Source organism: Aphelocoma coerulescens, chromosome 8 (assembly GCF_041296385.1).
Source record: "Aphelocoma coerulescens isolate FSJ_1873_10779 chromosome 8, UR_Acoe_1.0, whole genome shotgun sequence".
NCBI lineage: Eukaryota > Metazoa > Chordata > Aves > Passeriformes > Corvidae > Aphelocoma > Aphelocoma coerulescens.
Window position 1 is genome coordinate 20,144,296 of NC_091022.1, and position 26,945 is coordinate 20,171,240.

Below are 26,945 nucleotides of genomic sequence, written 5' to 3' on the forward strand. Positions count from 1 at the left end.
GGATTTAACAGTAAATAATAAAATGTGTTCAGTGTTTTAGGAGATTCTCTTTCCATCAGCTGCTTGGGAGATTGAAAAGGACTGTGAAAAGCAAGGAAAGAAAGCAAGACAAACAAATGTTTCACAGTGCTCAAAGTCACAAGCAGCTATGCTGATGCCATGTTGAAAGTATTTCAGCCAGAAAACCTTCCCCCACCTTATTCTCCCAGCTGCATTTTGTCTTGTGAAGGAGAAGTTTACTCTACAAGTTATCAGAAAAGCAAACAAACAAGGAAGTTTACACAAAAATCAAGGGGAATGGAATGATAGGACAATGACAGAAAACAACAAAAGCAAGGAAATACACAGATAAATGTTAAATGCACCCTCTGGACCCTTCCATTTGTTTTACAACAGCTAATTTAAAAGACTCCTCCTTCCTTACTTTCAGGATGCCTCCTGCTGTGTCAAGGTTTGAAGGCATTCAATACTATTTACTTTTAGTACTTGGTGTGGATTTCACCAGCACTAATGGATGCACATTAGGGGTGGGAGAAGACTCTCTTCGAAAAACCTCTGTGGACAGGACAGAAGCTGACCTGGTGGAAAAATCTATGATCCTGTTTTTAAGACTCAATTTTACCACAAAATTCCTGCACAGACCTGGATGATATACTTCATCTTTTTTTGCTTAAACTCCCTATCTCCATAGCAGCAAGATAATGCTTTTGCTTGGTCTTTGTGGGTGAGATTTTCAGTATCACTGAGAATTAGCTTGAAACAGAGAGTAAAATCTCCCTGGATTTTAGCAGGAGGATATTATTTGTATGCTTTCATTTGTATGCTCAGGTTTTCCCCAACTGTCTGTCTGGATCATAAGTGCTTAGGGTCAGAGATATTCAGTGTATGTATTTCAGTTGTGTTAACCCTAATTCATACAGCAGAGCTCTGATTTCGGATGGGCACACCAAGCACCAGTGAATAACAGCAATTGAGTGGGGAGTGTGGGCCACTAGCTTTCAGCCAAGAACCTGGGGTACTTGGTTGGGTTGAATCTGAATCAAAGGCAGATAAATTTAGCCTTGGATTATTTCCTTTTATTTGTTGGATCCAACATGCAAGCATGGACTAGACAAATTCCTCTACTCTTTTCTGAATAGTAGTGAGAAAAATGGGAACAGCTTTGTGCATGAAGAAAATTAATGGACTTGGGATGTTATTTTCAAATTGTTGTAAAAAGTTTTTCATAACAACACTTCTTTTACAATTTTTTTTGATTGCTCAGGAATATTACTTTTCTTCTTTAGTGAAAGGTCACACAACTATATACTGTCTCTTAAAATCAGTGAATGCATAATGGCTTCTTCTGCTCTAACAGGAATCATTAAACAAATTCATAAATCAATGAAGCACACCGATGCATTACTTTAATTATCATTTTTGTTCAGACGGTTGGTTTATGTAATGCAATTGTTTACAATGTCTGAGTATTACTCCAGAGGAGCTTGACTGGATCTTCATTTCAAAATCTATTCTAATTTCTGAAGCATTTTTATGAAACTAACAAACACTAAGCTATGGATTAGACTGAAAAATTCAGTTAAAGGAAAAATTTACCCCTCCTCCACTCCTTTTTTAGCATTTTTTATGAGATAATTTTAAACACTCTTGTCATTCTCTGTGTTTTCTTAGAGATGAGTGCTATCCTTAGATTTTTCAGTTAAACCTCCGTAACAGTTTTTAGGCATTACAAAGCATTACATGTCATTTGACAGGCAGTTTATGAGTTGCACTTCAGTTTATGAGTTGGCCTCAACAGTACCACACTTAGGGTATTAGACATGACCAAACAGAAAATAGTAGACATTAATAGCATGAGGAGCACTGACATTTTTCTTTGAAATACAAGGAATAATGGGTTAAGATGAAATATTATAAAATTCATTTTCTTGAAATAATATTTTTCCTAGCAGAGTGGTACAGAATAGCTAAGTGTTTAGCAATCATGATTTATGCTTCTGGCAAAATCAAGGGCTTGTCTCAGAAATAATGAAATTAAAACCCCTTCAACAACCATAATTTGGATTATTATTTATTTCTCATGTTTTCAGCTTTTGGGGTTTGTGTTTTCACAGAGAAATGAAACTCCCATAATATGATAACCTTGGGCACTGGGGTTTTCAGAATAAAATAGAGCTAAGAATATCATGAAGTTCCTGTGATGGGATTTACAAGCGCCCAATGGCCTGGATGAAGTTAAATCAGGCAGCAAATTAGGGCCCTGCTCAGGGTATTGAACAGCAGGAAGTGAGGATATTCCTCAGCCAAACAGACTTTGAGAGATCTGAGTCAAAGACCAGGATTTCAGGGGAGCATAAAGGGGAAATCTGGGCTAGAGGAGAGAGGCTGAGAAAGGCTGTACATTTACAGTGTAGAACAAAAGACTGCATTAGATGAACAGATCACCTGGCTGAGAATGAGCTTTGCATTTATCCCTGAAGACAGTATCAGCACAATGCTTTTGTATCCCTGTAGTCTCTCAAATTGGCTACAGTAGGACATTTGTGATTTTCAGACCTTCAAAACTGAATGGATTGAAAAGAATCTGTGGCTTTTCTCACCATGTATCTCATAACCTACATATTCCTTCAATGACCAGGCATGAGAATGCATACTTCTGTCCCATGTCTTTTTTTGAGTAAAGAGTAAAAATGTCTTTAGTTTATTTTTAGATGTTTAAATGACAAATGCTATCTAAGTTTCTCATTAATGTTAACATGAGCCACATATTTATACCAGATACAGGTCCCCTGAAATCTGTATCTCCCTATATGCTGTACAATCCATCTTGGGATTTGAAGCTAATAAATAGGTAATAGGACAATCATATGAGCTTTGCTTATTTACAACTGTTATTAAAGTAATTCAAAAACAGTAGTGAGGACAAGAAGAATATATTAAACCATATTGCTTCATAAGTGAAAGAAAGCTGCTTCATAAGATGACGGGAAAAATAAAATGTCATGTTTAATCACATCAGGTCTAGGTCTACCAAAATCATTGGAGTTTCATTACAAATTACTATGGCTATGGCTTACTGCGTTCAGATTCAGTGAATCTTGCAGCTTTAGGAATAATAGTATTGTATTTAAAGGGTCATATTTAAAAATCATTGCTGATAATTTAGAAATTAGATATAACACAGAAACTTATTAGCAAAATTTTAAGAAAAAGTAAATCATTACACTGTTTTAACAGTGCCCAGATATCCTTGTTGTGATCTGGAAGTTAAAACATTTAGGGATTCCATTTCTTTTGTATAGTGTGACATTTCAAAGAAATCTTTAATTTTGTCAACACCCTCCCCCTCAAAAAAACCCCAAGAAACAAACAAACCCAAAACCTCCAATAACAATTCAGCAGTGTTAGTAATGCATTTTCCCCAAGGTCTTATAAACGTCCACTGTTCCACATATGTTGTGTTTTCTCCTACTAGTGGCATGTTGCTTCATAGATTGAATTATACTATTGCACGGGCTGGAAAGCTCAGGGTGTCTCCAGAGGCTAGAATTTGTCTTGAAACAACCATCAACACAAACTGGTTCCTAAGCTGTACCTCAGCAGTACTTAGGATTTAATAGTTGAACTTCTCTACTTTTTTGTCTTTGCCCTTTCTAGAGTATGACTTTTGTGCCGATCAGAAACTAGCTGAGTTGCCCAAACACATGGTAATGGGAGGGGCAGAAACCTGACGTTCTGCCATACTAAGAAGCTTCTGCTCCAGGATGTGAATGGCTGGTGGTGTACAATTTCTTTGTCTATGTGAAGCTTTTGAAGCACTGTAAGGGTGTTCTTACTATTTTTAATAATTTGTGGGAATCTGTAATCAAAATCACAATCAGTTGCTGATGTGCTCCATGTAATCTTAATTCAGAAACATGCTATCATTAGTTGTGTTTTGCTGGCATTAGGAAAGGAATCTTTTCAGCAGATACCACATCATATATATCAAAATACTTGGGACCAAAATAAAATAATGTACCATTTGAGCTTCAGAAAGGTAAAGGGAGTTGTCTGCAGATTTAGTTATGCCTGATTTTGCTGTATATCACTCTAAATTATTCTTCCATACAACTTTCTCTGAGAAGTATCTATGTGCCTGGGCCTCCAGAAAAATAACCAGGATCAACCCAGCTCTCTTTTGTCTGGATTTAAGGTTGTATGGCATGTCTCTCAGCAACAACCTTTTTTCCCTTCCTTGTAAGGAAAACTTCAGTGAGGGGTTTTTGTTCATAAGACTGAGGAATTTTTAACTTCTTAGCAAAAGCCATGTTACAAAAGGTAATGTTATGAAACAAATGAAAACAGAAGTTACACAAATCAGAGAGAAGATGGTCAGTACTGCATTTTCAAGTGACTTTTTGGTTATAAATCATTTACTGTCATCATATGTCAACCTAATCCATTCATAGACCCCACTTAGAAAGATACAAAATGCCTAGAACTTGAAAGGAGTTGAAAATTCATTGCAACTAGCATGAACACACTTGTTTGTATAATTTGACTGCCTGCAAATTGAACAATTCACTGTTTATCCTAGATCTCTGTATCAGTTTTATCAGCAGAGATGGGTTTGGCTGTAGAAAAATGTGACCTTGTACCATAAATTAACTATCTGGTTTTATGACCAGCAGTTGCAGTGATCTTTTGGAAGATAAGGGGTATCTGTTCTTGTGTTCTTAGGGTTTTTTTTTTTTTTTTTTAATATAGTTATTTCTTGAGCACTGTGAATGTGATCAGCCCTGTACTTTACACCAATGAGGGCTGTCCAACAGGACTTCTGTTCTTGCATAGTGCAGTTTGGGCCCACAGATTTAGCCTGCTTATTTACCATGTCAGAACAGATTTTCCCTCTTCCTTTGCCCTGTTAGACTGTAGTTCTTTGTTACCCGTGGAGGCAGTTTCTCTTCTCAGTGAACCAGTCAGAGATGTCACCCTCCACTGCAATGTTCCTGCAGCTCCCTGTTGAGCCTAACTCTGAACCAAAGCTGGGAGAGATATACACATTGACCATATTATTACTGTTCCACCTCAGTAAATAGCCATGATGCTGGAGAAGAAAATGAGAGCATGGCCAGTTGTTGAGGAGTGAACTAGTGCAAGAAGATTGCAATCCCAGAATGATCAGGTCTGTATGGCACTGATGCACATAAGCAGCTGAGAACTTACATGGGGGGAGTTTTCTCTGCACTGTTTTCAAAACACATCCATGTCCTAAGGGCAAAGCCTGCTCTCCAGATGGAATATGGTGAGGTAACAGCTTCAACTACAGGCCAAACAGCCTGATGTCTTCTCCAAAGCTATCCTGATTTATTTATTTTTACAAGGTTTTGATTCATTTTGTTTGAGTGAAATGGCTGCTATTTCTGCCTTTGCTCAGTTTGAACATGTTTTAATAGAGGATTAGTCTCCTCAGGCAGGTGCAAGGAAAGTGCTTACAGGGGACGACAGTGAAAAGAACCGGCCGGTAGGGAACAAATTCTCAACACGTTGTGGTATAATAAGCACATTTAAACAGAAGTGAATGTTTGACATTTACATTTCCCTGTCTCCTATACAAGGCCAGAACAATGTTCTGAAAATATAAAAGTGGTGGAAAATATTTTGCTTAAAACAAACAAACAAAAAGAAATCCCTTTAATTTTTTAAGCCTCCAGCCCTGACAACTTGTCATGGGAAAAACTGGGTGCGCTCCATCCCTAGGGACAACTCTGTTCTCAGTTGTTCCATAGATCAGCTCTGGTGTCACTTTGGAGAAAAGACACCTGCTCCTGTCTCAGCCAGTGGTGAAACAGCTAGTGCTATTAAAAAATTAACAAAAACTTAAAAGGAATGGGAAAAAAGAGAAAGTGAAATTGATGAAAATTAGAGACTGGGGATAGGAAAATTATAAGAGAGGGAAAAAATTAATAAAGCCTGTGTTATTTACTCTAATTTTCTAAAGCCATGACTAATGCATAATTTAAATATGTTTAATTAATTAATCCAGTAAATGGATACCTAGCAATTTCAAGGAGCTAGCAAATAAGCTAAAATAGATTACATTATCAGAACAGGCAGAGAGCATTCCCAATAATATCTGAGCTAATTTGTCTGTTAAATAACACATCATTTTTCCACTTCAAATTCCCCCTTAAAACCTGTTTGCTCTGTTGCACCTGTGAATGGTAAGGCTTGTGGTTTGCAAGGAATGCTACTTATTGGGTTGTTGAAATTTGTCTCATTGTCTTTTGTTTTATACTGTTTGTACTATCTTGCACTTAAACACAGCACAGGAATTTTTCCAACCTGTTTAGAAGGATTTCAGCAGAGTGGGCTTCACGTAAGAACAAATAGTATGCTTGCAGACAGCATACTAATACTACTAAAAAATTAATAAATAGAATAGCATTGAGTAGCTCATACTTTGGTTTAGCTCTTGAAAGTCACAATAATAATTAAAGATGAATTTTCTAGTTAATTTTCTAAGAAAAGTAAAGCATAAGAGAGACTTTTAATCTCTAGGATAAATATTATCTGCAATATTTTCATTGTCTTAACATTTTTTAGGAAACTGATGAATATGTAAAGAAAAGAAAGAAAACAATAAAAATGAAAGGCTTGATATCTATATGAAGAAAACTAATTAGATGAGAAAAAGCTGGTCTGGGTGTCTGCCAACATTTATATTTAACACAGATCCCTTTAGGCTCAGCTAACCTTGGTTTTGATGATGGAGAGAGAGAAATAGAGTAAAAAAAGGGATACAGTTTTTTTGTCAGCAGAAGTGATGTAGGCACTTGTACAGGAGCAGTGTCATGGTGAGAACTGTACAGAATGAAAGTGAGGATGTCTGAATAAGGATGCTTTTTGACCTGCATATGAACCAAAATGCAACTAATTAATAATAAAATGACAAAGAAAAGTTTTGTATCAAAAACTAGTGAAGACTTCATAAAGAACTTTAATCCCATCTGTTTTTCTCCCAGAAAGATTAAGATAAACTCAGAAATTATTTTGATCCTTCTATAAAGTCTTAAATCTTCCTAATATAACTCAAAGCCAGTTTTGGCTTAAATTCAAAAGGCCAGTGTGTATTTTTCAGTTGCTGACATCTGAATATCTCATTAGTATGTTGAAATTATGACTCAAATGACTGTTTTATTTGCCTAAGTGCTGATTTAATAGACCAAATCCAAGATTTGGCAGTATTGTCAAGGCACCCATGTTTGAAAAGTGAGTTCTGACATTGAATTGTATGTGGCAATCTTTGTGCTGCTGTTCAGTGCAAGCAAGCCTTCAATCTATCCACCATGGCAATTCTTACATCAAAACCTGGGGAACTGTACATAGTCAACCTATTAGATGCTACAATGCAACCAGGTTTTGTCTTTTGGTTTTGTTTGGTTTTATTTTATTGTTTGGGGATTTTTTTTCAACTTATTTTACATTAAAGCATTACAGTTTGGGTTTTTTTGTTTTTTTTTTTAATTTTAACTGTTCCTTTTTAACCAAAACTTCATTTCCTGTGTATAACAGCTGATATGAGTTTGAAGGAAAAAGACCAGAGAACAGCCCTGTAGGTAGCAGAGGAAGTGAGAGAGACCAGAAGTTTAAAGGGTCCAGAAAGAATGAACAAAGGAAGAGTTAAGGGTACCCTGAATGACACATTTACTGATGACAAGTGGATGACAACTAATGAAAAGCTGTTAGATAACCACCTTACATTGAATCTGCATTCTACATATAGGAAACTATTGAAAAGGCAGATTTTTAGGTTAAAATCTCTCTCTCTTAATCATTGAACATGGAACTGACGAATCTGGGAATTTTGGCTCTGTTGCTAAATATCGAAAGATCTATTGCAAATTTAAAAGAAACACCACAGCAACAACAAACAACAAAAACCTCAAGACCTCCTGTTATGAGAAACTCATTTGATATTACCAGAAAAAATGTTTGAAAATACAGATGAATTGAAATGTATAATATCCTTTTAAAGCGAAACTGAGCTCGTTTTGTTAATAAACAGTTTATCCTTGTAAGAGTGTTATAGTAACGTGGCACAGCTTTGTGGAATAGAAGGCTCCTTCTCTATGGCTTTTCTATTATTATTAACTGCAAGAACACATAAAAGGTGCTACATTTACAAAGTATTATTATTCAGACCTATCAATGTTAAAAATCCTTTTTAGCTAATTTGCCCTCACAGCTTGAAACACACTGGCAGTTCTTGCAGCACTGGTGTTTTCTCTAGACAGCCTTTGGCATAATTCCAACAGTGATTCTGACCCTTGAAAGACCTGGGACTTCAGTGAAGGCTCGTCAGTCACACCAAACTGTGACAGATCTGTGGTGTGGGCAAATACCACAGAGAGGCTCTGATGCTGTCCTCACACTCATTTTAACTAACTCCCCTGCAAAGTCTTGGGTCACGTTTACAGAGCAGTGACACTATTGTTTCAAGAAAAAGAAAAGATACGGTTTATTATTGCTTAAGGATGCAAAATGCAAAAGTGCCTTCAAGAAGTGAACATCTATTTGTCCCTATGAACCACAGTCACAATGGGATACACAGATATTTGAGTGTTCAAATGTGTGCATGCAAAATCAGAAAGAAAATAGACATGTTCCTCAAGGAGACGTTTTTATTTTTGAAATTGATAGTGCCTATTACGTGCAAACTAGTTTGCATTTTTACAGTTAGGAAATGTCAATAAATCCATGGCATGTAAAAGGGCACTGCTACTATGGCAGTTATTGGAATTCTATACTTTGTCAAATACATGTACCTCTTAATTCAATAATCTTTAAAAGCAATACTCATTGTGGTTTACAGTATGACACCTGACCTTTTGTTAATGTCAAATACCATTTTGCTTTAGCATGGAAAATTATTATATTTCTATAAATATAATCATTATTCTTGCAGAAAATATATTAAAGAAATAGAATAGGAAACTGATCAGCTAATCAATTATTTCACATGACAATGATTTTATGTATTATTGTTGACATTTCTGTAAGCACCCTAAAAAGGCCCTATAAGAGAACAGCAGCTCTGAGTCAAAATTCTGCCTGTAATACTGGCCTATTAGCTGAGAATGGGTGAAAAAACAAAAATTCTGTTGTGCTGATTGGCAAGAGGAATGTAGCATTAAGTTGTTTTTCCAGCCAAGCTTGATAAAATTTCTGGCAATGCTTATACAATATGTGGTTTGGACCTCTCCTTAAAGGTAGCTAAGTACAGTTTACAAAATACCTATTTAGTTGTCATAGATATGTTCAGTTGCCTTAAAAGCAAGCTAGCCACCAGGGAGATAAAGAATTCAGTTCCACATCATTAGAAGATACAGAATTTTTTTGCTGCCCTAAGGAAATATACTTGCCATTGAATGAAACATATCAGTTAAGCTTGAATCCACTGCTTGACCAGTGTATTCATGTAGATTATCTATCAATATATGCTTATCTTTTCATGTTGACAGGATAAATCACATTGATTCATGTGACCATTTGTGTTAGAGGGAGAATAGAGGCTAAAAAAGAACTCTGAAATGTATTTTTTATGTATCTCTATGTATGTAAATATGGCAAAAGATTCATTTCTACTGAGCAGCTGGATTTTATTGAACAATCTTGCACAGAAGTGTATTGTCCTTTTTGTTGGGATAGACCAAGGCAGTATTTTGGCCTGTGGAAGAAAAGCAATGCACTTCCTTTTTGTTTATTATGTGCCTCCAATGGTGCTTCATGTGCCAGAAAATTATTCTTTAAATAGTATTCTTCTTCACCTTCCATACTTGGCATTGACATTGTTTTCTTTATGAGGTAAAGTGTAGAAAGATACAACGCAGTCTTAGCATGGCTTAGCAAGAGAGTGGTGCCAGATTTAGACTTTGTTTATGACATAGTTCTTCTATGAATATGCAAGCAAAAATCAAAAGACTCTCCAGCTTGTGAAAAGGAATTCATTATGAAACCCCACAACAAACCTAATGAGAACTTTAACGATTCCTTATTCAAACATTATATTAGAGGGCAAAAGAGTAGCAGAGATGAATCAGTTACCTTACTAATGTATGAAATAATGGAGACATCAGCTACATTCATGTGTATGGAGAACATGAGAATATTTTGGAATATTTATGTGGACACTTTAGGTTATTAAGCTTTTTGCATGTTATTTATAAGGAGGAAGATGGGTTAAAAACTGGGAGTCAGAATAGAGCTATTTGAAAGAGCCTTTCACCTCCAGAAGTTTCTTTGCTAAAGAGAATAGAAGACTACGTCACCTAGACAGTAATTTTTAAAAATGAACCACCGTCTAGAGAAGAGAGAATTTTCCAGAGACAGCATTTTACTACTGCTGTTACAGACTTTGCTAAATTTGGCCTGGACATTTTGCCCCTAGACCTTCAGTAATTGAAATGACCAATAGAGGCTGTGGCCGTAGCTTCGAAAAAAGCTGTGTTGCCTACTTGTAATTCATTGCTGGTTGCTTAGCTTCCCCTAAAAGTCAACTCCTCATTTACAGTTGATATAAGTCTTTCTCTAAAGGCTGGAGAAAAGGTAATGTGACTTATGAACCTGCTTTTCAGGACACAGACAAAAGTCTTCTTCAAGACCTTACTGAATTGGTTGGTGCTGTTTTCCATCACGGGAAGTAACTACCCCAGGGCTCTGAGAGAGGAAGGAGGTCATGTGAGCACTTTTCAATCCATTTCAGACAAAATGAGCTGGGTTAGCTCTTACTCACCTTCAACAGTCCATTAAAGCTTCCCCAGTTCATTTTGTCTGTAATGCAAACGAATGTGTGCACAAACTCCTCCACAAACAGAGCTTGGAGGCTGGCAGCTTCTGGTGGAGTAAGGTGACAGACCACTGGGGAAAAAGCCATTTTCCATTGCTTGCTCGGGAATGCTTTCTCATGAAGTCTACGTCAAAGCAAACAGGCCATTACCTTTCATGCAAGGCAAGCTAAAGTCTGTCCCACTGAGGCTCCCTGAGATGGTTTTGTAAAGACTGGCAATCGGTGGAGAGCCTTTTAGAAAAGTCAATAGTTAACTGACAACCATTTTAAACAAAAGTTGATAATGAAAATTTAAAAACCAACAAGTGAATGTTTAATGAAAACCTTACTTGCACCTTAATATGTGTATAGGAAAGCAGGTGGATTTCTACCTGATTTACTAAAAGATACGTTTGAAAGTAAATGCCTTTGAAAAAAACTAGGTATTTAATTACAATAAATTAATGCAAATAAATTACAAATGCCAGGATTCACTGGAAAAATCAATAAAATCTATGAAATTCTTTAAAAAAATGCATGGAATATCTGAGAACTATGGATCTATCCACTGAACATTTTCAAAGAGTGAAAGATAACAGGGAATAAGAAAAACACGGAAAGTGCTCTGGATAGATGAATACAGAGAGCACTTTACATCCTTGACCACAACCTTACAAAGCAATGATGTTTGATGTACAAGAGTGGCTTCAGAGTCTTTGGACAGAGCCATATAGAAGCATTTATTTCAACATCAGGTTTAAAAAATACCTGGTATTTCACAAGAATCTTAAACCTATGTTTTTGTCTAAAGCCTGTATTTAAGTTTTATCAGATGAATCATTCTGTACCCTGCCAGTTTAAGCAAATAAAATGCTTTAGTTGTGCTATTTGGGCCTGCTCAGGCCCAAATAAGTTTTTGGGAGGTGAGCACTAATTTTAAGACATTGTAACATTTACTATGACATCTTTTTTTCAGTTAAAAATTTATCTCTTCTAATGTGAGACAATGAAGTATGGGAAGAGATAAGGAAAGGAATATGACACTGCAAGCCTAACTGGTTTAGCTTAAAATTCAGCAGCGTCTACTGCTTTGCTGAAGGAATGTAACCTGCTGGTGACAGCAATCACGACTTGACAGAGGATCAATCACAAGAGTTACAAGTGCTTTGCCCTTTTTCTGATATGTGACAGTTCTGGAAAACAACATCCTAGATAATCCCTTGTGGAACAACTTTTTGGATTATCTCTAGTGACCCTAGTTTTCCTACACAAACATAAATATGCTTCATATTATTAGCCCCAGTTAGGATAATAGCCTTGGTAACAAAGAGGTGCAGAATAACTGAGGAGCTTTTCTATGCTTGGCAGATACAAAAGGCACCTTGAACAAACAGTATAAAACAACAACAACAAAAGTGTAAGGCTACCTGCAGCTGCACTGTGCAGCTCTGGTGGGAGCAGTTTTACTACTGACTGTGAGGAGTTTGATTCACTCCTTGCATTTCTTCTGTTTTCAGCTGGTAGAATTTTAATGAAATAGCCGGTTTAGTTTCCTTCCAAAATTCACACATTAGTTTAAAATTGGAATACCACAGCTATGAGCCAGACCTCTTTTACTTGGCCAATGTTCATCCTGTAACTATATAAGTGGCTCCTGCATTAGCAAAGTCTTCCATGCCCAAAGACTAGGCGGAGATTTGGAAGATTAGGATGCACAAAGTTTTCAAAGGATTTTCCAAGTTTGATATTTGCACCTGTGTAACTAGCAAAGGACAAAGTTTAGCCCTTAATATTATTTTATCCTGGCAGCATTTTAATATATCCTGGTTTGAATTTGCATCAATTCCTAACTCCTTAACAGTTTTAAATATGGTTGTGACTTACAGCTTGGGTCACCGAACAATGTTGGCTAAACATCCAGAGTGTGATATTTTATTACAGTTAAGCTTTTTCAAAAACCAAGAGGAATCTGTGAGGAAAATACTAAAGATGGAATTTTTAAAGTCTATATGGCTACAAATTCATATAACTTATTTACATATATTTTAAGGATATTGATTCCAAAGAAGAAATGCACCCACAAAGAAAAACCCAAGTTAAAGGCTAATGTGCAAATTGCTTTAAATACTGTAGTTGCTGTAATTACATGGAGCATTTTACAAGCAACTAGGGACTGCTTTGGATAGATGACTGAAATTTAATCAGTATCTGGCACAGATTGCCTTTCTTTCACACCTCACATTTCTGATGTACTATTCTAGGGGAACCTGCTAGAATTGTGAGCCTTTGTTATCACATTTATCTCTCTATGCAGCTTCCAGAAGAGTGACTTTCCCAGATCTCACAGAAGATATGGGTCTGGGTCCTTTTTCAGGAGCATATGTCTTTCTTTTCATTTTTTTGGCAAAGTTCATTTAACTACCCAGGCTCAGGTCTGTAATCACATGGAACTTTATGTATGAAGTGCAGAAAATAATGTTAATGCTGCTACCTGATACTACAAGATAAAGGAAACAAGCACAGCTCTTTGTACTCACAGGATGTAAACATTGTGTAAAAATTGTGCTAAATCTTTTATTAAATACAACTTATTTCTTCTTCAGGCTTTATTTTGTTATTTGTATTAGCTGTCATGAAACTGTCACTTAAAGAAAGGGGGCCCCAAATGATCTATGCCTTTTAAAGCCAGAAGGAAACAGAAAATAATTAGATATGGTAAATGTGAAAATTGATCTATCTGAAGAGTGTGCAGTTTACAAGCAAAAAATCAATCAGTTTACACCATACAGATTAAAATCATGTATCATTGTTTTTAATGGTTCAAGATGTAAAGGACTGAAAGTCTAAATAGAATTCCTGATGATTACTTTTATTAAAATCCTAAGTATTGGAAGATACACAACGACTGTCTAGATACATTACTATATTATCTGCTTTGTAGAAACATAATATCCTTTACTTGCTGCTTGTTTCTAAAATCCTCATTACTATGCCTAATATACTCTGTCCCTGGAGTAAATTAAAGCATTTCCTTCTTTGGTACTGTATTTTCTTAAAGTTGGATTCTTTAAGGGGATTCTTTAAGAAATACAGGGACTATGCTGTGGCATCTGAGTTCTGGAGATCAATTTATAGCTGTTTAAGATCATGAAGAATTGCCCATTAAAACAGTTACTATTTGACAAATAACAACATTTGTGTTTAGCCTGGATATTTATCAGGCAGACAGAGCACTTATTCCTGATGCCTGAATGAGGGTCTGCATGAACAAACTTATTAATCAGTTGGGGTCTGTTTTTAAACCACCTGTCTTATTTAAATAGAAACCACCAATGTGCACTTTTGCATGTATTAATACTGCACTCCTGATCTGATAGCACTGGAAAGTGCCTGTGTTGAGGTGTCATAGCCATGGGCCATACCACCAACAAACAGTAAAAACTCTGGTTTTTACTGAAAACCCTGTTTTCTTTTTCTTGAGAAATGCTTGCACTCTGTTTGGATCTAAAACTAGGGATCTGGTAGATTATAAATGTTGCATTTTGTCTTACAAAACCTCAGATCATGGTTGTATTTGCTCACACACAGTGGCTGTGCTGCGCCACTGAGGTCAATGGGAACACTGCTACTGAACTCATTAGCTTTTCAGAGGTTGGAAACTGATTCAAAGAACACTTTTATATTTTAAAGTTCTAAACTGAAAATGGGCTTTGGAAAATTTCATCATTATTTGTGAGTGAAAACTTTCTTTTTAAGCAAAACATTTTGTCAAAATCAAAGATGTTCCAAGCAGCTTAGTTATTGAATCCACAGGGAAAAAAAAAGAAAGCTTTGCATAGGTCCCAGTTACAGAATCTACTATTTTCTAGTAAGGGATCAGCTTAACTAAAATAAAGAGGTATGGATAAGACAAAAGTTTCTAAGGAAAGCTTTGTGGTTCATCATCCTACTTAATTTCTTTGAGGATTATGTAGGAGTTGTTAAATGGTGTGGATTTCTGTTCAAACTGAACACAGTAAGAGACTATTTCATTTCTGTTTACTGTTCAAACTACTACAGATATAGCATATATGTTAACAGCAAATGATGAATTTGGCTCCTCTATTTTATTTTATGTATTCTGCATGCAATATCAGGTCTGTTTCTTAAGGACAGGTTCAAAATCCTTGGAACTTGTTTCAAAACTGAATGAATAATAGGTATACCATTTTTACCCATGAATAATTATAATCTGTGTTTGGAGACCATTTATTTTTCAAAGCTGTATACAAATATTAACAAAACAATAATCAGAACATCCTTGTGTGTGTGTCAGGTTTTACATATAGCAAAATGAGAAAAAAAAAAGAGATATAAAATACAGTGCCTAGCACTTTAGTGCTATAACTGGGGTGTCAAGCTACTAAAGTAATGCAAATAACAATAATAGTATGGGAGAAACCTTTCAAGTTTGAGTCTCTGACTGGCTTGATTTTCATAGGTTTAGACTTCTGAGAACTCACAACTTCCTTTGAAGTCAATTGAAAATGTGAGTGTCAGCACACATTAAAATCAGACCACTAATTTGGATGCTTAAACATGAAATTTAAATTTGCAACTTTAAGTTTGGAAAAATTCACCTAGGGGACTTTTCCAAAGATACCTTGTAAACCAGTGTTAGACCTAGGAGATTCTTGATTTTCAACACCTTCTTTTCACAGAGATTCCAGCACAGACACAATGGACTAAGAAAATCACAATATGGTAGATCTGCGCAGCTAAAGGAAGTTGGAGTGGGCAGGGAATATTGCACCATAGTCCAGATACTGTAAGGACAAGAGAACTTTCCCTTCTTCCCAGAGCAGCCTAATTACAAAAATAGCTGAGGCCATACTGCCTCATGGAGAGGACCCTGAAGAATTCTGGTCATTTTATATAAACTCCTCCTCTCACCTGCTTGCCTGTTACATCCTACCATGTTACACAAAACTGACTGAAATAGCTGTGTCTACAAAACTCCTGTGGCTTAGCTTTGTTTATACTTTTGAGAAGTTATGCACCAGATTGCCCTGTCCAGTGTCCTCAGCTCACTTCCTCAGCCTCAGTGGAGCATGAGGAATTTCTCTCAGTTCTGGTTGTTACTGTGCAGATATTACTGAGAAGGGAGACTATGAGGAGCATCTTCCTCATCAGCTGAGAGCCACAGGACATGGTCACACTACAGAAAGAGTGTTCCTTCTTCTGTAGTATTTCCTAGGTTTGGTGGGGCAGCCAAAGTTATCTTCTGTGTTAGGTCTGCAGCAAGACTCAAGAACTAATGACTTGAACACACTGTGAGTTCCTAATACTGAAATAAGGGCTGGAGCTGGTGAATTCTGTCTAGTGCCAGCTGTCTGTGTAGGTATGTCTCAAGCTATGTCTACCTTAGTAAGCACTGCCACTCAGCAGAAGTCAGTTTGTAGGGTGAACCACCAAACACTGAGAACTCAACACCCATGTCATGTGTTTGAATTTGGGCTAGGTGTGGCTTGTTCCTGTGGTTTGGATGCCCATGACTGCTCAGGTTCCACCAGAGGCATTCCTGAAACACATCCTCTAGCTTAGTGATACCCAGAAGGAACAAGGCTAATTTTTGTCTCTAGGCTGCAGCTCAGTGTTTTGGAAGGATGGGGAGATTTCCTTCAAGAGTGAACTGGTGATTTATGTGTCCCCTCACGGAGTACAACCTCCATGCTGGTTCTGTGCCTTGGTACTTCCAAGGCCAGCATACATCAGGAGTTTGCCCACAGTGGAACTCTCTAAGGTAGGCACTAGTCAAATACCTCGGGCTTAGAAACCTATGAAGGAGAAGTAATAGAAGTTGGGAGTTACAGTAAGATAAGCCAGGTTATTACAAAGAATTTTTTCATCCTTTTAATGATCAGGAACAGATCCTACAATCTCACGTGCTAAGTCCCATCTGAAAGTCCTACTCATACACAACTGACCTTCAAAGGGTGAAGTAAGAGAGTAAAGCTATGGCTGTACTAACATTGCATAAAATCTAAACTATATTGTAAATAAAGAAAGTTCTCTATGGCTCAGTGTATTTCCATTGCATTTTGTGAGAGAATGAGGCATACAAATGTCAGTAGAGTCAGCTTGTACTGTGATGCTTGCAGCTTTAATTATGAGCAACTCCAATTCTCTATGTTTACAGAAGGGAGATTACCTACATGTTATTTAAAAACCATTGGGTGTAAGTTTATAGTGGTAACAGGCAAGTCTAATTTTCTTTCATACTTAGGATTTAATAGGTACAGAATGCTGCCCAAGGGAAAAAAAAATGAACAAGTAGTAACTTGATATTTATTCTACACAGACGTGAAGAAAGCTCGCAGAAATACACTATGTCTGAAACATTGACATGTATAACTATTTTAATTGTATTGTTGATTTTCTAATAGACTATTCTGCTATGGTAGTGCTTGAAATAGTTGCAATAATTTCCAGACAAAAAGAAAAAACACTCCAAAACTAACCCCCGAATCCAAAAGACCATAGCAAAAAAAAGGTGTTTGGAAAAGCTTATGGTGGAGTCATAAAAACTGCCCCAAGTTTATACACCCCAAAGTTGAAAATATGGCATGATCGTTTTGTATAATTGATGCTGCCTTTCCTAGGCCAGACTATTTTTAAAATAGGCTCTTGTACTTCTGATATTTCTTGTCTATGCTGGAGAATATTTGTGAAGAATCCTCAGATGTTTCCTAGTGCAGAGATTCTTAGCCCTGCCGGTTTGACTGCAGAAAATGGCCAGGAATAGGGTGTAACAAATAGAGCAGTGGTGAAATCCTAAAATCTCCTTAGCCCTCCTGGTCACCCTATGTCTGCAGACACAAGAATATAAGCACTGTTACTATTTTTCATTTTTTCATTTTTTGCAGATGTAAGTGGCAGTATGGTCAATGTCAGTGATTTACCAAGAACATATGGAAAGTTTGTGGCAGAGCCAACATGTGGAGTGCAAGCTTATCCTTGCCCTTAGTTCAGGCTCACTTGCACCTGGATCTCCTCCTGACACTAGATCTTGAGTGCCTGACTCATCACAGATTGTTTCATGTGCTCAAGCTAGAGTCTACATGAATCATACAAACCATTATTTTAAATTAACTTCTCTATTTTTACAGTGGATAATTTTTATTCCATCGATATTTATATGCATAGTAAATGTATTTGGTGCCTCAGTTCCTTTTTTAACATTAGAATTGTCATTTGTGTCACATTTTAAGCCAAATTAAATTATAAAAATACTCAGTTATATAACCACCAACCCCATAGTATTTCTTCTTATTACAGCAACAAACAAGGAGTATACTGGAAAAAAAATTGTGAATCTCATTTCTGATCCTAATGAAGCAAGTAACCCATTATACCAAGGTTAATTTGTTGACTCATGATTTCCACTTATCCAATGATATACTGAATCATATGAACAAACCTCTACATCTAATCAGTTTTTTTATTGAATCCTGACCTTTTATGCACCTTCTTCTTGATTATGAATGACAGTGACCTTTATCTAATTTAAAACACACATACTGATGCAAAAATATGCAAAGTACACATGTAAATTCTGAATTAAGATGAAGATGTGCATAATCTTCCAGGGAGAAATTGCTTTAGAGAGAGATGTTTATATTAGCGCCAATTGAGGGTATATGGGGAGAAAAAGTGAATTAGTCAGAACTCAGATGGTTTTGGAGGAACAGCTGCAGAGATACTGAGGACTGTTTAGATTTTCTCTGCTTCTATTTAGAATCCTGAAATGTCAATATAAATATCAACTTTTATTATGCTATTCAGCTTTTTACAGCATTCATGAAATGATCAAAATGCTATAAAGTCAGATAAAACACCTTTTCACCTAAGGTTTGACAAACTTTACCTCAGTATTCCATTTATGGTTCACTCAAAATACATAATAGTAATTTTCTACAACACAAAATCTGGGTCAAATTCACACTATTATAAAAACTGTCTGGCTCACTTTGCCATTTGCCTCATTAAGAAGGAATGGTATGGGCATCATTTGAAAATGGTCTTTTTAGTTCAGGATATAATTAGGAAAATGCTGAAAAATAAATAAACAAATTTAAGAGGAGTGACTCTGGGTGAAAAAAGAACTCCCTAACTTTCATTTTGCTTTTCTTCTGCTCATCACTAATGGGTCTGCACTGGAATTACTACAGATGAACGCACAATGGGCACAGTCTGAACCACTGTGTAATCCTATAATCTACTCTCTCTTTTCACAAGTCATCCTTTCCTCTGAATTGCTGTGAACCCAAGTTGTACATCTGCAGCTTTGTTCTAGCCTCTGTATTAAAAAATATGTGAAAAAAAAATACAGAAAATTTGCAAAACTCAGTGTAAAGACTGTCAAAGCACAAATCTAACAAACACATTCCTCTGAGAGCCTCCAACCAAACAGTACCTGGCATTAGCATGTACTTTCATGATTAACAACAGGGGGTTGTCAGACTGCTATTTCTGAAATAAACAGATTTATCCTGACAGATAATCAGCAGTTTGCACTACCTAATACATGTTACCATCTACCACTGACATCATTACATTAAAAGCACACTTAGTATAATGTTTTGTAGGAAATTAAACAGGTTTTATGATACACTTTTGGTGATTTTTTTTGTGGCGGTCAGAGGGAAGGTTGGTGAAGAGCCTGCAAAGTTAGAGAAAACATCCATAACAAACAACAAGAGAAGATCCCCAGAAATGCCATGTTGTATTTGTTTTTTCACAGTCTATTAATGAAATTTCTAAATAAATTAAAACCAAATGTTCTGACCGTAAACCACGTCTTGTAGTTTTAAGCAGTCTTCTATCATGTCCTTGGCTGTCCCTCATATTACCTCAATACACTTCAGTGTCCCTCTGTCTGCCTGCCCTACTAGGTTCACATAAAAGCTTGCCATGGAGCATGAACTTGTGAAACATTTCTGATCTTGCCACTTACAGACATGTTTTTGGGGCTGGCAGGTGGACTTTGGGAAACAATCAAGCAATGCCTGCATAGTTTTCTGACAAGCTCAACACTTACCTTTAACTTTTGGACATCTCTTTGTTGACCATCTCTTCCTCCCTTGAGAAAGGAGGCACGAGGTTACATATTACTCACTGGACAGAAAAAGCAGAATCTTTGGAAGCTATGGAGGAAACATGGAACAAAGTCACTTAAACATGGGATGCCTGTAGATCCTCCCTTCCAACCTGCCTGGTCACTCACCTAGCTGTTTCTGGAGTGATCAAGTTTGGACTCAACATGGGCAATGAAATTTTAATAAGAAAAACTAAATATACCTCCCCTATGTGTGTTTTATATATATATATATATATATATATATATATATATATATATATATATATATATACGTATATGTATGTATATCTAATATATGTACCCTCCTCCAGATAAACAATTCTTGCCTCAGTTGTAAGGATAATGAGAATTATATACTCTCAGATTCACTGGAGAAAATACTGAAATTTCTTCCATTTTCTAAATTTTAAGTTGCCAATTGACAGTATACTATTACTGTTCTGTGAACTCATGTAGCATAGCCATGGCAAGGACAAGGAACAAAAATTGCACGGGGACTGTTACTTGACTTTAACAAGTATTGCATCTTCTTCCTTAGAGCAAAATTTCTAGTCACAGACTTTTCTGCAGGGGCAAGTCAGATATCAAAGTCCTGGCTCCAGAGGCCTGTTGTGACTCGTCTTATTTCTCCAGAGACAGAACCTGTATCGCTCTCTCAGTCCTTTGTCTCATATGGAATAAAATTTGTCTTTTCTGCCTTCTTCCTTCATAACTTGGCAGGAAGAGAAGTAAGAAATAGTGTCTAGTGACTGAGGGATTTTTATCCATTTACACTCATGCATTTTCACATGCCATTCCCCCTAATGATAAAAAAACCAACCACCCCCCAACTAAAACAGCAGAACTAAAACAGTGGGAGGGATGAAGTTCCTTACAGGACGAGCGTAACCTTTAAACAAAGAAGTGGCAGCATCACACACTTTAAATGCATCTTAATTCCTATATACTCTTTGTCTCCTATAAAACCTAGCTTTTGACAATTATGTCTGTATTGATCAAGGAACTTCTACCCTCCTTTTTCCCTGTATTCTTTGACAAAACCTTTCAGTTGCAGTTGTTAAAACTAATGCAGAATTTTGCCACAGATCTTTTGCCAGGTACACTGGACAAAAATGCAGCATCTGATACTCTGATGTGGAATGGAGAAATAAATGTTAATCTAACCAAGCGATTTCAGTGGTTTATTTTGTTTTCATTTTTAAAAGTGTTGAATTCCTACTGACCCACATTCTGTGTATTTCTTGTACTCAGTAATTTTTGAGGTTGCTTAGATTTTTGTTTGCATTAGATATTTTGTGTCCAAAGGTCAAATGAGCATTGCTTTTGAGTCAGATGCCTACTGGCTGCATTTCTAATACTTAATCTTTTCACACTGAGAAAAATAAAAAAGTGGGAGGCAGTTCAAGCTATCCCAAATAAAGAGACAGAAGTAAAGCAACAATTACTTTTCCTGTGTGGACTGCTCTTGCTCATTTCTCCTCAAGAGATAACACTCACTGACATAATGTCAGATAACCATGTTCAGTGTTTCGCAGACTTGCCATTTAAAGATTCATTTCCACTCCACTTATTTTCTTTTTATCAGTTTCTCTTTTTGTGCATTTCATCTGTGAAAATTTTCATTTAGACTCCCAGAACAGGTATTTGGGAAAGAGGGAAGCAAAAAAGTTTGACTTGACTTAAAACACCTCTAGAAATTATAAGGAGAGTAAGATAGGACAGAAAAATGAGTTCTCATGAGAACAGTTGTTTGCATAAAATTCTCAACTCTTACTAAAGCTTCAGTGCAGTTTCTGGGGAAGATGGATATATAAAGCCTCAGGTTAGCTTCAGTCACTACCAAGCATTTTACATCTGCTGAAGAATTCCAAACATATTAAAGGTTGTCAATCCAAATCTTTAGACCAAAATAAATAAATAAAAAACCAACCAACCAAATAAATAAATAACTAAACAAGGAGCAACTTCAAAGGCTGTCAGTAGGCAAGTTATAGATCTGATTCAGCTTTTAACCCCTAGAGGTGTAAGCACACTTTATCTGCAAAAGATACGCGATGTCTGTACTCTGCAATATTACATTTTAATAATCTGCAGCACAAGGCAATAATAAAAAAGGAGAATATGATATAATTGTGTACATAATTTGATGAGAAGCTGTGGGGAACATAGTCTTTCTACATACACAATTATAGAAAATACTAATAACGAATCCTTGAGAATTTTGTTGACAATTAAGTTTTGTATTTTTAGCTATGTATTTTCTCAAAAGCTCTACAACATACTTTTTAGGATTCCCATTTTTTTTGCCCTCTATAGAATACTTTTAAGGTGTTGTTTAGCTTAAAATTGAAGCCAAGGCACTCAAGAAGTTGGGTGGAACTTAGTAACAATCTCTAAAGCATTCTTTTAAGATGGTAAAACCAGCAGAAAAGAGCCTGGTAGGAGTAAGAACCCTGCATTGTACACAGCTACGAGGTTTACTGCGTCCTGTGGATCCTGCTGCAAGGCACAGTATAGCAGAGTACCAGGTAACTTATCTAGAAGAGAGGTTTGATTGAGTTACTATAGCAATGGCAGGTTTGCAGAGGCAGAGGGAGGAACCACACCAATGGGAAAAAGGAACTGGCTGCAGAGGGCTGCTGACAATCTTGTCTAGAAAACTCCATGACATAAGTTAGCCTGAAATGAAACATAGGGTCTCACTCCTTTGAAAGTTCACTGAAAATACGTTCAGAGGCCTTGATAATATTTCATTTCAGCCTGATTTGATTTCATTTAATTTGGTGTATCAAGGAATTAAACTGAGTTGTGTCAAGTAAACCTGGTGAACTTAAAGGAAACTTGAGTACATAATTTGGAAGTAACTGTATGAACTGCTGCTGCTGACTCACTAAGGACCACTTTTGTCCCTGTGAGACATTGGTCATTGGATAAAAGATGGAAAAGAATCAGGAAATAGCTGTCTGCTGCAACAACATTTTAATCCACTTACAAAAAGTCTTTCTTGGAAAGGCCTTTTTCATATCTCCAGTGGTGACTCATCTAATCTCATCTCTGTATATTGCTAAACTCCACAGGGATCACCTTTACTTCCCAACTTTACCCTGGCCAGAGATTCAGTCAGACAAAAGATCCTTAATGTCCTTCCTTAAGTTCAGCTCACTTCTCTAAAATGCATTTCCCCTTTCTTTCACAAAAAGAAAGAAGTCTTTTTTTTAGAAATGCTTTCTTTTTTCCTCTCCTTTTTTGTTTTCTATATTTTTTTTCTTCTGAGGGATGCAGGGTGCCTGTAACAAATGCTTCTTTTCTGTAAATCAAATTTTTTTTGTGTGGAGCAAGTTGAGTTTCTGGGAAGAATGTATTTCTTTTTTCCTGTCTAGAAAGGATTCTCAAATTTTACTTTTAAAATTCATATGTCAAAAATACATGTTTGTTCGCTGACACTAGATATGTGCTTGTTCTAATATTATTCAGAAAACTCTGCACTTGAAAGAGTTAATAAAAATTCTAATTACAGGATAAGAAAGAAAGGTCAGAATCCACTTACATCATTGTGAAGGGCTTTTATTACACACTGCTATAAAACATATTTCTTTTTTTCAGTTGCCATCCTCACAGGGTAACCTGCATACCAATGGGATCTCCAAAATGCCATGAAGCAAAAGATATTTATCTGCTAAATTCTATGTACAGTAACCTTACAAATGCCAGAGAAAGAAAGATTGCCCTCTGCACAGTAATACTTGTGTAGATGTCTTCTTTATGCTAACAATGACAAGGCTCTCTAGGTTTGTACTGTACTCCAAAATCAGAATGAATTTTCTTTTCAAAAAGCAGACTGTATATCAAAGAGAAAAGATGCACATTTTAGGCACTGAAATACTTAATATAGCGAGCAAATACTCTCCTAAAGCATTTTTAGTAAAAATATCTAATCCAGAAAGGTAAAATGAAAATGTATGACTCAAGTGTTCTTGAAGCAATTAGACAGGATATGTTTGGGAATATCTCTCTGTCCTGGCTGGTCAACTAAATTTTCATTTTGAACTCTGTTTGAAGCCTCACCGAACTGTTATTTGATTAACTTGACTATGTTATATAGCAAGTTCTACAAAAGCAGGGTGGCTCCAAATCTAATTGCTGTCATTTTTTAAATCCAGCTGTGCAAAACAACAAACAAGAACTTTACTGTGGGACAAGTACAAGTCAGAAAAAATCTAATTTTTGCAATATATTAGTCTTCAAATCCATTACTTGTGATTTAACATATCCAAAGTTGTTTATATAGTTATTTATATAATTATTTTCAGCCCTAAATTCTGACAATATATTCAAAGAATATATATTAATAAACGCAAGATTTACTGTCTGCTTTCATAAAACCAGTGTGTGCTGTCAGATGTATTAGTGCAATATTTCAAGTGATGTATGCTCAAAGTTAGAACGTAACTAATGACGTAGTGACTTAACTTTCCTTTCTTAAGGAGTTTTTTAGGAATCACATTCAAATAGTTGTTTCAGAGTTGCACTTTGTTTGCAGAGCAAGCACTGCCTATTCAACCTTTCTAAACAATAAATATTAACAGATAATAGTGAGGGTTTGATTTCATCACTTCTGCTGGCAATTCTACTAACTATATGTTTATCTTGTGGTCTAAATTTATGACAGGCCCATTTGCAGTGAGGCCTGCAGTTTCCTTGTTTACAACACTGCAAAGTAAAAGGTGACCTTTTTATTTTTTGTTTAAAACCTTTCAACAGTTTGTTCTGCTCCAGAGATAGCACCTTAATAAGGTTTCAGGCCAGAAAGCTCTCTTGTTTTCTTTTGTGGGGGTACAGTTCACTGCATTTACTTACACAGACATTAGAAAACATTTTTAAAACATAATACAAACTTGGCTGCAGACTACATTTGTAGATTAGAAAGCTAGTGCACTCAGATCCTACCTGCTATTATGAAAAGGAAAAGAAAACCAGGGGGTAGAGGATACATAGCTGGATAAATAAACAGAAAATGAGCTGTTTAAACAGTTGTATCTATACACACAAGTAATAAAAGCATCAGGCACCTGGTGCAAATCTATTAGGACCTAATTCTGACAACAATATGCATCATTATAGTGGGATCTGATAAAGAGCAAACACTGGAGGCATTACATGTCTTTAGAAGAATCAGACTTCCTACCTTAGCAAGAGTGATAGAAGGTAAGTCCCCCTTTAAAGAAAGTTGTAAGTAAAGCCAGGCAGCAGTTGCAGTGAATTGAGTCCTTTCAGTCACTGTATACATGCAGTAGTTCTGCAATAAGGGAAAAATATAATGGGAGGAGCAGCTGTGAACGAGTGACCTCCTGAAGCTGAGTTCTCTTTGTGAATCGAGCACTGGGAGCCAGTGCCTCTGATTTGCATGGATTATCTCCACTTGAACAGATACATTTAAATTAACTGGCACAGGGGCACAGGGATTAAAAAAAAAAAAAAAAAGAAAGAAAGAAAAGGAGAGGGGGGGGAAAAAAAGGAAGAGTAAGTGGGTGAGTGAAGGAGCGCGGGCAGCGGAGGAGAGCGCGGAGGGCGAGCGGCGAGCGGGGCGCTCGGCTGGGTGCGCTGACTCGGCAGCGCTGCGGCTCGGAAGAGCTACAGCTCCCTCTTCATGTCGCAGCCGTAAGCCGAGGAAAGCTGTCATTATGGTCGGGTTTAAAACAGATTCCCCCGCCCCTGCTCCCCCCAGCTCATGATGGTCCATTTGATCAGATTTCTATAAACACTTAATAACTCAGCCTGACGTGCACCCAGGGTTTTGGACCGCGAGTCTCAAATGATTATAAATCTGGTAAACCCTGCTAAACGATTTTAAACACAGAAATATTTTGAACATAGTAACTTGTACAAGTGGAGATGGGATATTTCCAAGTGTGCCGTGATAGATTTATTATTTGTGAGTGTACAGGTGTCTTGAAAATAGTTAAGGGATGGCAGCATTCAAAGCATGCTGTGCGGGAAGATCACTAACAGGATAATGGTGTGTGTTTCAGCCAGTGTTTTCAATGTTATCTAAAATCTATCAAGACAAAAGAGAGACAAAAAATTTGCATTCAACCACTTCAGAATTTCTCCCTTATTACCATAAATACCACAAACATTACCTGTTGCACACTCCTGATTTGATTTAAATGCAGTACTTAAGCTGATTAGAGAAATATGAGAGTATGTTCAACCCTCTTGAACCTGCATCCAATCCAAGAAGATCCTGAACTAAACTTTGTTTCTTTTGTTCAGAGTACTTAAAATAAGTTCTTTGTACACCATGGCCTAGAATTTTGTGAACCTCTGCATGGATTCATTCTGATCAGAAATTAGACCAAAAGTCATGAGAAGATAGTAGAATGGCTAGTCATGTGTTTTTTCATCAACATCTGAAAACAGGAATGGATGCAATTGCATTCTTTGAGCATTATTCATTGGTGAGATTTGGTGGGAAATAATGGCCTGCATTATTACTTAAAAGACTCAAATGTTGCCTTGCAAGATGCACGTCTTACTGTAAAATACTGCTTGTTCAGACATAAATAGAATGAAACTGTCTACAAAGACAACCACGGCTAAAGTCTGTCTCTCGCTCATTTGCAGATCAAGCTGAGTCCAGCATGAGTCTTTTGCATTTCACATTTCTGAGGATCCCAACATTTATTTGTAACACAGAATCCAGAATGGTGCCTTTATCTGAACAGAATATAGGGTAAGTACTATACTTAATGTAATGAGAAACTGCTTCTTGGAAATATCACATTTACAGTAAAATTTGCTACAGATAAATGATCCCATAGACATTGGAAAAAGTAATGGAGGATATATTTGGGTTTTCTAAGACATGCTATGTGACACAGTTATTGGTGTACCATTTAAAGTGCTTCCTCTGAGAAATGCTCTTGGTTCACTGGAAGTCTGGGAGTTTGATTATTTTATTATGAGAGGGGAAGGATCCTTCAACTAGACTCTGTC

At 36.6% G+C, this 26,945-nt stretch overlaps 1 protein-coding gene across 1 annotated transcript in view; it reads right to left on the reverse strand.

Annotated features, from left to right (window-relative positions):
* The window catches only part of ADGRL2 (adhesion G protein-coupled receptor L2), a 387,257-nt gene extending 361,979 nt beyond the window's left edge, over positions 1–25,278 (reverse strand). Inside the window, exon 1 of the mRNA XM_069023029.1 lies at positions 25,135–25,278. The gene's annotated coding sequence lies outside the window, so the exon portion shown is untranslated. The remainder of the gene's footprint in view (positions 1–25,134) is intronic.
* Between the last annotated feature and the right edge of the window lie 1,667 nt (positions 25,279–26,945).